We start from the raw sequence: 19,035 nt of genomic DNA on the forward strand, positions 1-19,035 counted from the left end.
GGCCTGGGCAAGAAGTGACCTGTTGTGTTTTTTTTCCACCAAAGTTGAACCACTCCTTCTGTTAACCTCGGTACGGAACTGGGGGCTACTTTAGGGACATAACCCTCCCTTGAAAGACAAGAGGAACACAGGAGTTGAGCTTTTACATTTTAAGGGCAATATTTGTTTTTGTCTTGTGTGATAAGCTGCTCAATTGTCATTTTCTGAGAGGACAGAAGCAGACATAACCCAAGGCCACTCTGCCCAGGTGCCTGGCTTCTGGAAGCAGTTAATGTTCATTCATGAGCCCCTCCCCAACATTTACTTTTACCATTTAGCTGATTATCATGAAATTTTTCTTCCCAGTTGAAATTCATAGACATCTCTCTCTCTGCTGTTTTGAAAAGGTCTCTTAGACCTTCAATCTAAAGAATCCAAAATGAATAGGACAAAAACCATTAAGGATTTCACTGGATTTTCATTCCCACAGTATTTGACATCTCTTACGAATTAACTATCAGACTTTTTAATAGGGCGTGTATGGAAAAGTTGAGGGGCATATAGAAGCAGTGAATCATAAAAATGTGCCCTTGCAAGTGGACTGATGTCACAAGTAAATTCCAAATTTATATTTCTAATCTCAGTGCTAGAAATCTCAAATCTCTACATACCTTAGGAGGGTGGGCAGACTGCCAAATGAGAGTGTTGCTTGGTTTAGAGGGGAGAGAGGTCCATTTTTTCCAGTCCAGACATAAAGTACTGTGTATGGGAAGAATTGAGAGCAGTTCTAGGCACGTTGTTCTATGAGAACACGTTAGTTCAGGAGGTAGCTGTGGGAGGAAAGACAAACTTCCATGTTGAGATAAGCCTGAGAAAAACTCTTGTTACTATTTTATGAGCAGTCCCATCTCTCCAAAATTTGGGGGGACATGGGATTCGGGAGGGCAGGGAGTTTCCTGCCCAAAGAAGGTGCTAACTCAGCATCTGGCAGGAAAGAAACACCTTTCCAAGACAACGGAAGCATCTCCCCTCCCTCCACCCTGGTTGCACAATGACTGACCAAGAATGTGCTTCCACCCAGTTCTGGGAATGTGTTCCTTCTTGTGGTGCAGTGTTTTGATCCACTCAGCTCTCTGGGATAGAGGCTTGGCGTGGATGATGCCCGGTTGGGTAGGAAGGATTGGAATGTCAATTAGGAGCAGCAGCATTTTCCCAGTGTTCTTGGGGATAGCTTACACTCCAGGCACTTTCTCTTGATGGCAGACAGAGTTCCTAGCACCCCAATACTCTTTCCCTATTCACTAAATTAGTTAACCCCCTTGATCAATGTTACCCTGCTAGTCGAGCAGTTCTATAAATACTAATGCTGGGATGCCCCCTTTTTGTTGTCCTTTATGCTGGGAACTCTGAAGAAAAGGCAAGGAAAGTGAAAACAGGTTTTGCTTGTCAATGTGTTGAAGATTCTCTTAGGAATAGACCATCTCTGTGTCTGCCTGGATTGCTTACTTTTCTTTCTGGCATTTTTGTTGTGGTTTCTGACCAACCTTGCTCCTAGCACTCCTCCAAACAATGTAATGTTGGCTGTATCCCTCCCGTTTTGCATTAGGTAGCTTAGCTCTGGGCTTGCAGGGCTGGAGTGAGGGGGGATCCTCAATGCTCTCAAATGCAGGTGGAAGGTGGTGGGTTCCATGCAAAGTGTAGCTCCTTATGATTCTCCAACTGTGGCCGCGGTTCAAATTTATGCTGCAGACAAGCTTATGAGGCTCCACAGTGTGGTTACACAGTGACATTCAGCTCAGAGGGGTAGCAAAAGGGGTGGCAAAGATTATGAGCCTCCCACAGTGGAGCCCTATGGATATGAGTATAGCCTTATAGGACAGTGTGCAATGCTGGGGAAGCCAGGAGAACTTGTACAAGGCAAGCTCATGGAAGCTCCATAGGCACATCCAAACTCCCTGAGAGACGGAATTGCTGGGGACCATGGTCTCAGGGAGCATCTAGCTCAATTGGCATAACATAGTTTATAGGGAAAATGTTCTACATTCCACTTTGGTGAGTAGAGTCTGTGGTCTTAAAAGCCTGTGAGCAGCCATCTGAGATATTCCACTGGTCTCACCCCTTCGGGAGCAAGGAATAATGAAGAAAACTAAAGATATAAGGGAAAGATTAGTCCAAAAGACTAATGGACCACAACTCCCTCAACCTCCACCAGACTGAGTCCAGTACAACTAGATGGTGCCTGGCTACCACTACTGGGTGCTTTGACAGGGATCACAACAGAGGGTCACAGACAGGCCTGGAGAAAAATGTAGAACAAAATTCTAACTCACACAAAAAAGATCAGACTTACTAAACTGACAGAGATTGGAGAAACCCGGAGAGTATGGCCACTGGAGACCCTTTTAACTCAGTAATGAAGTCACATCCAATGCTCACCCTGCAGCCAAAGATTAGACAGGTCCATAAAACAAGATGAGACTAAAGGGGCACACCAACCCAGGGACAAGGACTAGAAGGCAGAAGAGGACAGGAAAGCTGGTAATAGGGAACCCGAGGTCAAGAAAGGAGAGTGTTGGCATGTCATGGGGTTGTTAACCAATGTCATAAAACAATACATGTACTGTTTAATGAGAAACTAGTTTGTTCTGTAAACCTTCACCTAAAGTACAAAAAAAAAAAAAAAAGTCCCAGTGCCCTAATCTTTCTCATAAGACCCTTGGATACCTTGCCTTTACTCCTTTCTCTAGTTTCATGTATCACCATTGCCCCCTCCCACCCTAGTCTTAAAATCTTGCCAACAGAAGTGGTTTGGCATTATGATTGCCAGTTATTCTCTTCTCTACTAGATTGTAAGCAGCTTGTGCCAGGAACTGTGTCTCCTTATTTCTAGCTCTCGGCATAGTGCCTGGCTTACTGTATGCTGAGGAGGCAAGAGCACCCTACCCAGACAGTGATTTCCTGTAATGAGAACCAATGTCATATGTTCCGAATTTTTTCGAGCCAGTAGGTAAATCACTGGTAGCTTGAAATAACCCATAATAAGGATATTTACAATATTGAAATTGGGAAATGCTATAAATCAGAGCTTTTTTAATTTTCCTCCTGGGGAGCTGGTACCCCTAAGGAATCAAATTGTTTTTCCTTCTCCAAAATGGGCAAACTTCCATGATGCCTAGTCATTAGGCAGTGCTTTGGAAACTGGAGTTCTGGAATCGAAGATGACAGGTGAAGTCATTGAAGGTTGAGGCTGAGGTCCAACAGAAACACCTGCTTCCCACTTCCTCTCCCTCCATGCTTTTGATTACCTCCAAGCCTCCCAGTGTGCTGCCCAAGTGGGGAGCTCAAAGCTCCACTTATTAAAGATATTTCAGAACTTCCCTTAAATTCCTGGTCCACAGCCTGCTAAGCACTACTTATTGACTTCAGACAGTCACATTGGTCCCTGATGATCTTTCCCTTTCATACATTCCTCAGGGTTGAGCCAGCCATGAGCTCCCTTGCTATGTTAGCTCTGTCACAACTACCCTCTGAGAGAATTGGGTGCAGTACCATCTGAAGTAAATCTGAAAGTTTCTTTCTTCCCCCAGCTCCTTTGGGGCTGTATTCACTTCCACTGTAGCACAAGGGAGTGCAGCTCAAGGCACCCCCTCTGTAGGTCTCTGTTCCACTTAGTATCAAACCCCTGCTCTTCCATCTGTCATCTCCACCCTACCTCAGCCATTGGCAGTTGCATTGCTGCCTACCCTGTTCCATATTCCACTTTTAGTAGCATCTGCACATCTGGACTACAAGCCCCTCTTCCTGGAGGCTCCCTCCTTTCTGCTTGCCTCCTTGCTTTCACTCTTTCCTCCCTTCCCTCCTACACAGACTTTAAATATTTGCTTCCTGAAATTTCCTTTGGATTCTCCCACACTGCCCCCCTCATTTCCCTAGCAACAAACCCAACTGTGCATCACATCAAATTTTAGCACTGCTTCTAGTCATTGCTGCCTTTAAAGAAAGATATATGCCCCATGCTCTGATGATCAGTTTCCAAGCCCTGCTCAGAGGGCTGGGAAATTGCACTGGGTTCTACATAATTAATAGCACGCATTTATTGAGCACCTGTAGAGGGTCATCGACAACGAGCCAAACCCTTGTTAAGATGGATTGACACCATAGCCAAAACAATGGGCTCAAATATACCAGTGATCATGAGGATGGTGCAGGATTAGGCAACATTTCCTTTCTGAGTCAGAGTTGACTCTACAGCACCTAACAACAACAACAAATATGTGCCAGGCCTAAGTGATAGATATAGAGAATAAAACATCAAAAAACCCAAACCTGTTGCTGTTGAATTAATTCTGACTCATGGTGACCCCATGTGTACCAGAGTAGGATTGAGCTCCCTAGGGTTTTCTTGGCTGTAATCTTTATGGAAGAACATCGCCAGGCCTTTCTTCCACAGTGCCACTGGGTGGATTTGAGCCACCAACCTTTCAGTTAGAGGTCAAGCACAAACCAGGGACCTGCATATACAGAGAATAGCACATGAATAAAATGTAGCACTTCCTTTATAGGAACATTGAACTTAGGAGGACAATATGTATAGAGAACATTCATTCATTCAGTCAGTCAGTCAATGTATATTCATTGAGGGCCAACTATGTGGCAGGCACTGTTCTTGATGAAGATGAGCTAATATCATTATTTTCATAATGGACGTATAAGAAATCTTGATGTATTCAGGAACCCATGAGAAGCTTCATGAGCTGGAGCACAGGTGCAGCATTTTGTGGGGGCAGTGAGAGAAGATGAATCCACCATTGCAGGCTTGTGTCATGTGAGTAAAGGCCTAGGAAGCCATGCATATGGAATCGCCCTTGATACCTTTGGCATACACAGCCACAGATGGCACAGGAGTGACCAGATCAGAAGTGCAGTCTGTAAACCCACTGGGGCTCAGAGCAGCAGGGCATGGCAGAGCTCTGTTCCCTGGTAGATTCAGCACTTTGTCCTGGAGGAAAACATGGCTGGAGGAAGGAGCCTAGTCCCTGGCAGAAGCCCAGGAAGCTGCTCTCCCTCCTCGGGAATCAGGCTTCCCCACATCATCATCTGTCAGCTTCCAGTCCCCCTTCAGGCTATGCACACAAGGCCAGGTGGCTATCAACCAGCACACATGACCAGATCAAGTCCTCTTTTAGAGCTGACTTTACATCTTTTTGAGGGTGGGTAGGACTCATCCCTGAGTGAAGTATATAACTGAATTGCAGCAGGGACCTCACGTTCAACCATTGAGCCTCTCAGAGGATGCTTTAGGTTCAACATGTTATCTAGGCCTAGGCTTGGCCCGTGCACCAGCAGTATAAAGTATCATGTTCAATCTCCTGACACATAACATTTCTCCTGTTGGTAGATTTAGAAGAAGGTCTCTAATATATATACTTCTGTTAGTAGCTATGTTTTCAAAATCCTCTTCACCACCTGCTAGGGATGCCCTGGGAGACCATTCCAGGGGCCCTGGCAGAGAGTGAGGTCAGCAGCTGGGAGGACTCATGAGGGATGATGAGGGCTCCCAGGAGAGCAGAGGTGGAGCTGGAGAGCAGGGGCCCCCTGGCTGATTCATTCTGAGTCTACTCTTTCCCACCTTTACAATCCTTAAAGGGTTAAGTTTGTACTTGATTTTCTATATCTTCCTTTTTCTGGATCCCTAGCCCACTCTCAGACTGTTGCCCTGGGGCTGAGTACCCTGCTGTAGAGTACAGCCCCTTCTCTGCCCTAGCACCCAGGAGAGGATGTGTTCACAGGCAGTGGGGGTCACTGGATGGCTAGAGAATTGGCCTCTCAGATAAAATCTCCCCAGTGACCCAGAATGGTGGCACCCCAGGGAGTTCCGTTTTCCCACAGGAGCAGGGTGGGGAAGGCCAGAATCTTCATAATAAGATCAGAACAAAAGATGATAGTTCGGGTAACCAACTATGTGAGAGAAACTAAAGCAAGCAGTGTGAGTAACACAGGTGACAGCTGACTCCACCCTGGCGGGCTGCTGAGCCCAGCCTCTTCTCTGCCAGGAGAGCCTCCATATGCTCCGGTGCTCTCTTGGATTGCCATGGAACCAGGAGAGGCTTTGTGCTGAGCCCAGGTTAACATGAACTTCTTGCATTTTTCCCAGCATGGAGGAAGGGCAGGAGGGAGCTCTTGAAGGTTGAGCCAGCGGAAATTCTGCCTCAAAGGATTTGCCTTGTCTTTCAGCCTCCCTGGGTGGAACTGGCAGATGAGAACGAGGGGTAGGCTATTGTCATTGTTGTCAACAGCCTGAGACTAAGTGCCTAATCCTGCAAGCCACAGAGCAGGATGATGCTGCTCAGAGGGAATCCCACAGACCCGGTTCTGGCCCCAGGGGTGCCCACTGAAATAGAAACACGTGCAGCCACATGTATAAAGAATGGAGACGGTAGCACCAAGGCTGGAGTGGACAATGCAGCCTTCTATGACATACGGAGTGATTCCAAGAGTATTGACACTATGAAAATTTTATTACTTTGTTATTAGCTGCTGTTGAGTCAACTCCAACTCATGGTGATCGTGTGTACAACAGAATGAAACATTACTCGGTTCTGCATCATCCTCACAGTTGCTGGCGTGTCCCAGCCCATCACTGTGGCATCTGCGACAATCACTCTCACCAAGGGTCTTGCTTGCCCTTGGTGGCCCTCTACTTCACCAAACATCATGTCCTCCTCCAGCAGTTGGTCCCTCCTGATAATGTGTTCAAAGCGAGTGAGTTGGACAACGTTCTGCTGGGATCCATAGGTTTTTATTGTCTAATTTTTGGAAGTAGCTCATCAGGCTGTTCTTCCTAGTCTGTCTTAGTCTGGAAGCTCCGCTGAAACCTGTCCACCATGAGTGACCTTGCTAGTGTTTGAAATACCAGTGGCAGAGCTTCCAGCATCACAGCAACAAGCAAGCCACCGCAGAATGACAAACTGACAGACAGGTGGTAGTCATATTACTTAGTAACCAGCTTATTTATATGCATGTAATATGGGTTACTAAGTTTGTTTATGGACTACTAAGTTGTAGAGTTTCCCTTATATTTCTCAATTTTCATGTACATGAATCTGTGGTGCACTTTTTTTTTTTGGTAGAAAGCACATGTCTGGACATGCTAAATGGCTTTCTGCACAGCTACAGGAAGTCTCTGACAATTTCATTTTCCAATGCGTTGGGGCTCTACCTCAGGCCAACCATGGGGTCCAGAGTTCATTTAAAGAACACTCTCCACAGTTTTTGAAGAGATGATTGTTTCCAAGCATTGAACTGCCTTGGGAACAGTCCCCAGATATCACTCCATGTGACTTCTTCTAGCGAGGATATACCAAGACCTTGTGTTTGTCCCACCTGTTCCTCACAGACTTGAGAAAACGGAGAGAAGCAATGTGGGTACCATTTCAACCATCAAAAGTAATATGTGAAAAAGGGTCTGGGATGGATGAGAGTCTAATTATTACAGTACAGGATTGATGCAGGTCATGTGGCATGAGAAGCACCTGTTGAGTGTTCGTAACTCAAACAGAAATAACTCTGATTGTTCCCTTATTTTGGTGACATGTTCATATAACACATACTAATACATTTTTGAACGTGTTCACTTATTTTTTACTTACTCTGTAGGTACTGGTATTGAATAGGTGCACATTCGCTTGAACGATAAGTCAACGATAACCACGTAATGGAGCTGGGGACTGAAGAGCATACTCAGAAAAGAAGACAATCCTTGGCTTTCCACATCAATGTGGGGAAACCACCTGGAGGAGGAGGAGCAATGTGTATCTCATGAATGAGACGTTTTGGTGATCTGAGGCAAGAAGTGATGTTGGAGGTGAAAAGAAGTGCTTCAGAGAAGATGTGAAGGTGGGAAGAAGGTGAGCTGAACAGTAGGACCAGGTTTGGGCATGCCTAGCATAAGCAGTGCAAAAGGGCATGGGTGAGGGTAGGAGGGGTCAGGTGCTCTTCCTGTAAAGACCCTGAGGTTTTAGTATGAACAGGGATTGAAGGAAGCCAAGCCAGAGCTCCAGAGGGACCAGTAAAATCTCCAAGGAGAGTCATCAGTGGGCTGGTTTGTTTTTCCCTCCACTGTCTCCTCACACCCCCACCTCCCTTTATTTTTTTTTTTCCACTTTGAGCCTCTGGCTTTGTCTTCTTGCCACTGCTGGGCCCACCTCACTTCCCATGCCATTAAAGAAAAGTGTAGTTGGTAGTGGTGAGAGGGGAATGCTCCAACAACCCCCTAATGAGATACACAAGGTACCTGGTTTAAATGTTAAGTGACTGGGAGAAGTGCAGTCTCCTGGAACATCTTGGTATGTACATCTGCCTTCTTGTTAAACTTCCTTTCTTTCAGCAAAGGGAAAACGTCTGGTTAATTACGAATGTAGTGGGCAATTCTTACCCCAAAAGTTCATCTGAAAATCGTCTGGCTCTTAGAATATGAATATCCTAGAGAGCAAACCTGCCTCAAATTGTCTCCTCTGAGATTTCTTGGCATTTAGTGGCTACTTCCATCTGTCAATCCTTTATAAAGGATTGACAGATGGAAGTAGCCACTGCACAACGTACGTGGTTTAGATGTTAAGTGATTGGGTGAGATGCAGTCTCCTGGAACATCTTAGTACGTACATCTGCCTAGGGTTGGGATTAGTGACAGATCATTGATACCGTGGCATAAGTCTGTGGAAGTAATGTTGCACGTGAGGCCTCAGGAGGATCTGATAAATTTGACTTCCTTCCACTTTTCCTCTGCCCTTCCCTCTGCTGCTTTGGGAAATAGCCTGGATTTTTCCTGATAGGCACAGAAGAACACACAATGGAAGCAGGAAATTTGAGACCCTAAGGCAGAAACTATGGATTCACTAATCTAGCTTTCATTCCCAATTCACTTCTTCCTTTCCCGTTTCCACTACAGAAACTGGAAAAGTGAAATTCTATTTTTTTTAATTGTTTATTGAGGTATTATTTATGTACAGTTGAATGCACAGATCTTACGTGCAGAGTTCAATCAATCCTGATAGGTTAATGTACCTCTATAACCCACACCACTATCAAGATATACAACATTTTCATAAACTGAGAAAATTCCTTTTTGCCCCTTCCCTATCAATCCCACTGTCCCAAGAAATCACTGTTCTGATTTTTCCACCATAGACTAATTTTGTCTCTCTTAAAACCTTCCATAAATGGAATCATAAAGTATATAGTTTTTTTGTCTGGTTTTTGAGATTCATTCCACGTTTTTATGAGTATTAGGAGCTCATTTCTTTTCATTGCTGAAATGGTATGTTATTGTAAGAATACATCACAGCTTATTTATCCATTCTCTGATAAATTCCTGGGATATTTCCAGGTGAGGTTACTGTGAATAAAGCTGTCATGAACATACTTATGAGTCTTTGTGTGGGCAAATATTTTCATTTTGCTTACATAAATACCTAGGAATGAAATTGATATTTCATAGGAGAAAAGTGTATTAGTTTTCCAAAGTGGTTTACCATTTTCTACTCCCACCAGCAATACACAAGAGTTCAGTTTGCTCCACGTCTTTGCTAACACTTGGCATTTTTAATCTTTTCATGTTAGTCATTCTTGTGGGTATGTATCTTATGTGATTTTAATTTGCATTTCTCTCATATTGAATGATGTCGAACACTTTTTTATTTGCTTATTGACTAGTTATGTATCTTCTCTTGTGAAATTTCTGAGTGATTTGCCCATTTTTTGTTGTGTTGTCTTTTTAATATTGAGTTGTAGGAGTTCTTAGCATATTTTGGATAAAAGTCCTATGTCAGATAATCATGTTGGGAATATTTTCTTTCAGTCTGTGGCTTACCTATTTATTTCCTTAATGGTATCTTTTGAAGAACAGAAAATTTTTATTTTGATTAAGTCTAATTTATGTTTTTTTCTTTAATGATTAGTGATTTCCATGTATGGGCTAAGATATTTTTGCTTACTCCAAGGTCATGTAGATACTCTTCTATGTTTTCTGCCAGAAACTTTAAAGTTTTGGCTTTTACATTTAGGTCTATGATCCATCTCGAATTCATTTTTGTGTATAGTGTGAGGTAGAGATTGAGGTTCTCTTTCATGTATGTGAGTATCCATTCATTCCATTCCCATTTTTAAAAGAGATTTTCTTTTCCCATTGAATTGGTTTGGCTCCCTTGTCAAAATCAGTTGGCTGGCTATTTAAGTGTGACTCTTTCTGGGCTCTCTGTTCTGTTCCACTATTTGTTTGTCTGTCTTTAATGCTATTACTACACTGTCTTGATTACTGCCACCTTAAAGTATGTCTCGAAGTTTAGTAGAGTGAGTTATCCAACTTTCTTCGCTTTAAGATTGTTTTGATTATTTCAAGATGCTTATCCTTCCACATTAACTTTAGAATCATCTTGTCAGTTTCTACAATGAAGTCTACCAGGGTTTTTGATTGCATTGACTTTGTAGATTGATTCTGGGAGAGTTGACACCTTAGCAATATTGAGGCTTTCTACACATAAACATAATATGTTTTTGTATACAGGTCTTTAATTTCTTTTAGCAATATTTTATAGTTTTTGGTGTGGAGGTCTTGCATATTTTTGGTTAAATTCATATCTAAATATTTTGTTTGAAGATGCTATTACTAATGATGTTTTGTTTTTTAATATTCCAGTTGTTCATTGCTAGTATATAGGAATACAATTGATTGGCTATAATGACAGAAAATTTATTGGTTCTAGTAGCATTTTATAGATTCCACAGGAATTTTCTACTTATACAATCATGTCATATGTGACTAAAGACAATTTAATTTTTTCCTTTCCAGTCAAGCGTCTGTCATTTTGTCATATTGTGGGGCCTTGAGTGTTGCTGTGATGCTGGAAGCTATGCCACGAATATTCAAATACCAGCAGGGTCACCCATGGTGGACAGGTTTCAGCTGAGCTTCCAGACTAAGATAGACTAGGAAGAAGGATTTGGTGGTCTACTTCTGAAAAGAATTAGCCAATGAAAACATTATGAGTAGCAGCAGAACATTGTCTGATACAGTGCCAGAAGATGAGCCCCTCAAGTTGGAAGGCACCAAAAGATGACCGTGAAAGAGCTACCTCCTCAAAGTAGAGTTGATCTTAAAGAAGTGGATGGAGTCAAGCTTTCGGAACCTTCATTTGCTGATGTGATATGACTTGAAATGAGAAGAAACACCTGCAAACATCCATTAATAATCAGAACATGGAAGGTAAGAAGTACGAATCTAGGAAAATTGAAAATCATCAAAAATGAATGGAATGCATAAACATCAATATCCTAGGCATTAGCGAGCTGAAATGGACTGGTATTGGCCATTTTGAATTGGATAATCATATGGTCTACTATGCCAGGAATGACAACTTGAAGAGGAATGGCATTGTATTCATCATGAAAAAGAACATTTCATGATCTCTCCTGAACTACAACACTGTCAGTGATAGGATAATATCCATACGCCTACAAGGAAGGCCAGTTAATATGAGTATTATTCACATTTATGCACCAACCAGTAAGGCCAAAGATGAAGAAATTGAAGATTTTTACCAACTTCTGCACTCTGAAATTGATCAAACATGCAATCGGGATGCACTGATAATTACCGGTGATTGGAAAGCAAAAGTTGGAAACAAAGAAAAAGGATCAATAGTTGGAGAATACAGCTTTGGTGATGGAAACGATGGCGGAGAATGCAAAATTCAAGACGAAGAACTTCTTCAATGCAAATACCTTTTTTCAACAACGTAAGTGGCTACTATACACATGGACCTTGCCCAGTGGAATATATAGGAATTTAATCGAGTATATATGTGGAAAGAGACAATGGAGAAGCTCAATATCATCAGTCAGAACAAGGCGAGGGGCTGACTGTGGAAGAGACCATCAATTGCTCATAGGCAAGTTCAAATTAAAGCTAAAGAAAATTAGAACAAGTCTACGAGAGCCAAAGTGCAACCTTGAACATATCCCACCTGAATTTAGAGACCATCTCAAGAGTAGATTTGACATGTTGAAAACTAATGGTCCAAGACCAGACGAGTTGTGGAATGACATCATGAAGAAAGCAAAAGGTCATTCAAAGGATGGGAAAGAAAGAAAAGACCAAAATGGATGTCAGAAGAGACTTTGAAACTTGTTCTTGAATGTAGAGTAGCTAAAGGGAACGGAAGAAATGAAGAAGTGAAAGAACTGAACAGAAGATTTCAAAGGGCAGCTTGAGAAGACAAAGTAAAGCATTTTTATACCATGTGCAAAGACCTGGAGTTAGAAAACCAAAAGGGAAGAACATGCTTGGCATTTCTCAAGCTGAAAGAACTGAAAAAAAAATTCCAGCCTCAAGTGGCAGTACTGAAGGATTCTATAGGGAAAATATTAAATGATACAGGAAGCGTCAAAAGAAGATAGAAGGAATACACAGTATCACTATCCCAAAAAGAGTTGGTTGACGTTCAGCCATTTCAGGAGATAGAATATGATCGGGAACCGATAGTACTGAAGGAAGAGGTCGAAGCTGCACTGAAAGCACTGGAGACAACAAGGTTCTAGGAATAGACGGAACACCAATTGATTCCTTTCAACAAATGGATGCAGGGCTGGAAGTGCTGAAGATCGTTCAAAAACGGCTGCAGCAGTATATCGACAGGGAACTGTCAGACATTCAAGCCAGATTCAGAAGGAGGATTTGGAACCAGGGATATCACTGCTGACGTCAGGTGAATCTTGGCTGAAAGTAGAGAATACCAGAAAGATGTTTACCTGTGTTTATTGACTATGCAGAGGCATTCGACTGTGTGGATCATAACAAATTATGGTTAACACTGTGAAGAATGGGAATTCCAGAACACTTAATCGTGTTTATGAGGAACCTGTACATAGATCAAAAGGCAGTTGTTGGAACAGAACAAGGGTATACTGTGTGGTTTAAAGTCAGGAAAGGTGTGCATCAAAGTTGTATCCTTTCACCATAGTTATTCAGCTGGACTATATGAAGAAGAACGGGTCATCAGGATTGGAGGGAAACTCATTAACAACCTATGTTACGCAGGAGATACAACCTTGCTCATTGAAAGTGAAAAACACTTGAAGCACTTAGTGATGAAGATCAAGGAGCACAGTCTTCAGTATGGATTACGCCTCAACATAAAGAAAACAAAAATTCTTACAACTGGACCAATAAGCAACATCATGATAAACGGAGAAAAGATTCAAGTTGTCAAGGATTTCATTTTATTTGGATCCACAATCAACACCCATGGAAGCAACAGTCAAGAAATCAAAGGATGCATTGCATTCAGCACATCTGCTGCAAAAGACCTCTTTAAAGTGTTAAAAAGCAAAGATGTTGCCTTGAAGACTAAAGCGTGCCTGACCCAAGCCACGGTGTTTTCAGTCGCCTCATCTGCATGCGAAATCTGTACAATGAATAAGGAAGGCTGAGGAAGAATTGATGCCTTTCAATTGTGGTGTTGTGGAAGAGTACTGAATATACCATGGACTTCCAAAAGAAAGAAGAAAACTGTCTTGGAAGAAGTACAGCCGAAATGTTCCTTGGAAGCAAGTGTGGCAAGACTTTGTCTCATGTACTTTTAGACATGTTATCAGGAGGGATCAGTCCCTGGAAAAGGGCATCACACTTGATAGAGGGTCAGAGAAAAAGAGGAGGACCCTCTATGAGATAGGCTGACACAGTGGCTGCAACAATGGGCTAGAGCATAACAAGGATTGTGAGGATGGCACAGGACTGGGCAGAGTGCCATTCTGTTGGGTCAGAACTGACTTGATGGCACCTAACAACAACAACAATCTTTAGGGCTTTTATTTATTTTCCTTGCCTTATTGCTCTAGCTGGAACCTACGTTACAATGTTGGATAGAAATGGTGGGATCAGATATCCTTGTCCTACTCACTCTTTCTTTGTTAAGTATGATGCCAACTGTAGGTTTTTCATAAATGACCTTTATCGGGTATAGGAATCTCCCCTCTAGAGCTATTTTTTAAAATAATCATAAATGGGTGTTGAATTTTTTCAAAAAATTTTTATGTATCTATTGAAGTGATTATATAACGTTTCACCTTTGGCTAGTTGATATGCTGAACTGTATCAAATGATTTTTATATATCAAATGATTTTTGTATGTTAAACTAAGCTTAAATTTCTGGAATAGATTTTACTTAGCCATGACATATTAACCACTTTATATATTATTATATTTGATTTGCTAATATTTTGTCAATGATTTTTGTATATATGTTAATGAGGGATATTGGCCTATGATTTTCTGTTCTTGTAATATTCTTGTCTGGTTTTGCTATCAGAATTATACTGTCATCACCAAGTGAGTTGGGAAATGTTTCATCTTTCTTTATTTTCTGAAATAGTTTCTGTAATATTGGTATTATTTCTTCCCTAAATATTTGCTAAGATTTACTCTAAAGCCACCCAGGACTAGATCTTCTTTGTGGAAAGTTTTATTATCTACTCAATTTCTTTAATTGGCAAAAGTGCCATTAAGATTTTCTATTTCTTGTTTTATCAGTTTTGCTAAGTTGTGTTTCTTAAACAATTTGTTCATCTAACTAGTCAGACTTTTAAATATAAAGTTGTTCATATTTACTTATTGTTTAATGTCTGTAGAATCTACAGTGATCTTACATTCATGCTATTGTAGTTTGTGTTTTCTCTCTTGTTTTCTTGATGAATGTACTAGACGGTTTTCAATTTTATTAATTCTCTTAAAAAAACAAACTTTTAGCTTTGTTGGTTTTTTTTATCGCTTGCCCATTTTCTATTTTATTGAATTAGGCTCTTACATTTATTACTTCCTTCCCTCTACTTTCTTTGTGTTTAACTTGCTCTTTTCCTTTTGTTTTAGCTTCTGTCTTAGTTGTCTAGGGCTATAATACAGAAATACCACAAATGGATGGCTCTAACAAGAGAAATGTATTCTCTCACAGTCTAGAGGCCTAGAAATCTGAATTCAGGGTGCCAGCTCCAGGAGAAGGCTTTCTCTTTCTGCTGGCTCTAGGGGAAGGTACTTGTCATCTATCTTCCCCTGGTCTAGGGACCCTGGGTCCAAAGGACACACTCTGTTCCTGCCATTAGTTTCTTGGTGATATGAGGTCCCCCGTCTCTCTGCTCAATTCTCTCTTTTATTCTCAAAAAAGATTGACTCTAGATGCAACCTAATCTTGTGGCTTGAGTCCTGCCTTATTAACATAACCACCTCTAATCCTGCCTCATTAACATCATAAAGGTAGGATTTACAACATTTAGGAAAAGCACATCAGATGACAAAATGATAGACTATCACACAAAACTGAGAATCATGGTCTAGCGAAGTTGACACACATTTTTGGGGAACCCAATTCAATTCGTAACATTCCACCTTTTGGCCCCCCAAAATTCATGTCCTTGCCACATGTAAAACACATTCACCCTATCATATCATCCCAAAAGTCTTAAATCAACTCCAAGTCCAAATTCCATCCTGGGGCAAAATTCCTCTTCATACAAATTATCTGCTTCCAAAGCACAATGGTGGAATAGGCACGAGGTAAACATTTCCATTACAAATGGGAGAAATTGGAGGGAAAGAAGGGATAACAGGCATCAAGCAAGTCAGCAGAACAAATTATACTAGCTCTCAAGGCTTGAAAATAATCCTGTGTTCTCTGAGACCATTTAGGCAGTGGCTCTGCCCTCCAGACTCTGAGTGTTGGCCACATTCTCCAGGTTCTGGATGGAGGTCCCTCAGCCCTGGGCTTCAGCTCCACCTTCCATGCCCTGGAATGATAACTCTGCTCCCTCACATTTGGACAGCCCCATTCTCCTAGTCCATCTGAGTGGTGAGCCTACCCCTTCAGCCCTGGTAGTCCCTGTTCTTCTGCCTCTTGGGCATGGCAGCCCGCCCCCTCAGCTTCGGGTAGAGGATCTGGCCCCATCCCACTGACACTCCTGAAAGGCAGGCCCACACTCCAGAACTGAGTGGTGGAACCTAGGAGGCTATGGCCCCATACTTTGAAACCTCAGAGGCCATGGCTCCACCTTTTGAGACCCCAGAGGCTGTGGCCCTACCTTTTGAAAGTGAGGCCACTCTGATTCCTGTTCCTTGGCTTCTTGGCCCCTCGGGCCTCACTGCCCATGTCTACTCTGCTGGGCAAGTATTCCAAAGCTCTTCATCTCCACCATTAGGTGCCTGGAGGCACCTCACTCTTGGTACCAAATTCCGTGTTGGTTTTCTAGCGCTGCTGTAACAAAAATACCACAAGTGGATGGCTTTAACAAACAGGAAATTTATTCTCTGACTGTCTGGGAGGCTAGAAGTCTGAATTCAGGGTGCCAGCTCCAGGGGAAGCCTTTCTGTTGGCTCTGGGAGAAGGTCCTTGTCATCCATCTTCCCTTGGTCTAGGAAATTTTCACTGCATACACTCCTGGCTCTTCTTGCTTGGTGGTACTGAGGTCCCTCTGTCTGTCTGCTTGCCTCTCTCTTTTATATCTTGATAGAGATTGACTCAAGATCAACCTAATATTGTAGATTGAGTTCTGACTCATTAACATAACTGCCTTTAATCCTGCTTCATTAACATCATAAAGGTAGGATTTACAACATATAGGAAAATCACATCAGATGACAAAATAGTGGACAATCACACAATACTGGGAATCACAGCCTAGCCAAGTTGACACACATTTTGGGAGGACACAATTCAATCCATAACAACTTATGTGTAAAAACAGATCATTGATTGCTTTTAATCCTTTCTTATTTTCCAATACAAGCATTTAAAGCTATAAACTTCTCTATTAGCACTGATTTTAACTGCATTCAATGACTTTTGATATACTGATTTTTTTATTATCAATAACTCTAAAATGTTTTCATTTAAAATTTTCCTTGTGATGTCTTTGATCCATGGGTTATTCAGAAATACTTTGTTTAGTTTCCAAATATTCTAAAAGTTTGGAGATTCTTTTGGATCTTCTACATACACAGTGATGCTATATGAAAAATTTTTTAGTTCTATTTCTCTCTTTCTTGTCCTTAAGATGCTTATTTCTTTGTCTTCCTTTATTGCACTGGCTATGATCTCTAGTATAATATAGAATAATTATGGCGATGATAGGTATTTTTGCCTCCTTCCTGATCTCAAAGTGAAACTTTTCAATCATTCACTACTAAGTAAATATTTTCTCTATATTTTTTGGTAAATGCCCTTGATCATATTATGAAAATATGTGTTTATTTATAGTTTTAACAAGTGTTTTAAAATTATGAGTGAGTGTTAAAATGCTTTTCCTGTATCTCTCAAGATGATCATCTGATTCCTATACATTTTTTCTATTTTCTATTAATGTTGCACGTTACATGATTAATATTTTGATTGATAAACCACACTGTAGTGATGTTTGGATGCTGACAGCTTGTAAGCCCCAATCCTGCTCTTCCTCTTCTGCCCACATCTGGGAGAGCTGATAAGAAAGCCTGAGTACTTCGACATTCAAAATTTAAACCATGTGCAAGAACCCTCAGACTGGCTCCACCTCCTAAAAATCATAAAAACTCCAAACCAGTCTTCTTTCCCTGCTTTCTCAAGCTGTTTTTGGACCACCTTGGGAGGCCTCCCCTGCTCTTTCCAAAAAGCCTTATTACATGAGTCATAAACCCTTTCATATCCTCTTGGTATATGTGCATGCTTTTGTTACTGCTGCTGCTGCCTATGCCTCTGTCACTGAAAAAGATTCTGATCCTCAAGGTTATAGGGATTAATTCAACTATTTCTATGGAGGAGGTCTCAAGCCCTGACAATACTGATCTGAAGCGCTCACCAAAAACTCGGGGCTGGAATTCACCAGCTGCTTTTTGGAAACCTATGGGGCAGTTCTACTATGTCCTACAGGTTCACTAAGAGTCAGAATCGACTTGACTGCAAAGGGTTTGGGTTTTTTTTTGGTTTTGGAGGAAGAAACTTATAAACATGAGGAAGGTAAAGAGAAATCCCCTCCAAGTATATTCACTCAGAGAAATAGAAAAAGAGACAGAGAGGCAGGGAGAAAGGGACAGAGGGAGGGAAGAAAGAAGGAAGGAAAGAAGGGAGGGAGGGAGGAAAGGAAGGAAGGAAGGAACCTGAACACATGGGGGAAGAAACAAACAAACAAAAAAACTGAAACAGAGATCCACAGTTTGACCCAACTGGAAATCCAGAATTGACTAAAATAATTTATGCAACAAAAAGATAAAAGGGTGCTGATTGGTTTTGTGTCATTACAACATAGGTTGTAAACTAACTTTAACATCTGCTGAAATACAATTGGCAAACCTTCATGGCTTTAATCAATGCTGGAGCTAAAATTACAATTATACCTGAGGATCCCACTAAATTTAAACAAGTTACCTCTTGTAAGGAACCTGGGATCAATTCTCGGCCAATGCACCTCAGGCATAGCCACCACCTACCTGTCAGTGGAAGCTTACATGTTGCTGTGGTGGTGAACAGGTTTCAGTAGAGCTTCCAGACTAAGGTAGAGTAGGAAGACAGGCTTGGCAATATATTTCCAAAAACCAACCAATGAAAACCCTATGGATCACAATGGTCTGATTGTCAATCAATCTTGGGGTTGGCTCAGGGCCGGCCAGCATTTTATTCCATCGTGCATGGGATCACCCTGAGTCAGGGGCAATCTAGAGGTTAGCTAGCAACAACAACCACCTATAATCTTGGGGGAAGTTACTGAACATAAAATAGAGAAAAAACAGGCATGGCTCACCTTAATTATTGGAATTATCACCTTTCCTAAATTCCCCGTAGTCACAGAACCTTTTCCCCTAAAATATCCCATAGTGGGCATTGCCACTCTGACCCAATGAGTAATAAATTAAAATTAAATTAAGTCTTTGGCACTTGCAAATTGGCTTGACAAAATTTGACCTTGTTAAAACAGTTAATATGATCCAATGTAAATTAAAACAGGAACTTCAGGAATTGAAACCCATTAAACAAGGCCTGTTC

This window comes from Elephas maximus, chromosome 4, assembly GCF_024166365.1.
Source record: "Elephas maximus indicus isolate mEleMax1 chromosome 4, mEleMax1 primary haplotype, whole genome shotgun sequence".
Taxonomy (NCBI): Eukaryota; Metazoa; Chordata; class Mammalia; order Proboscidea; family Elephantidae; genus Elephas; species Elephas maximus.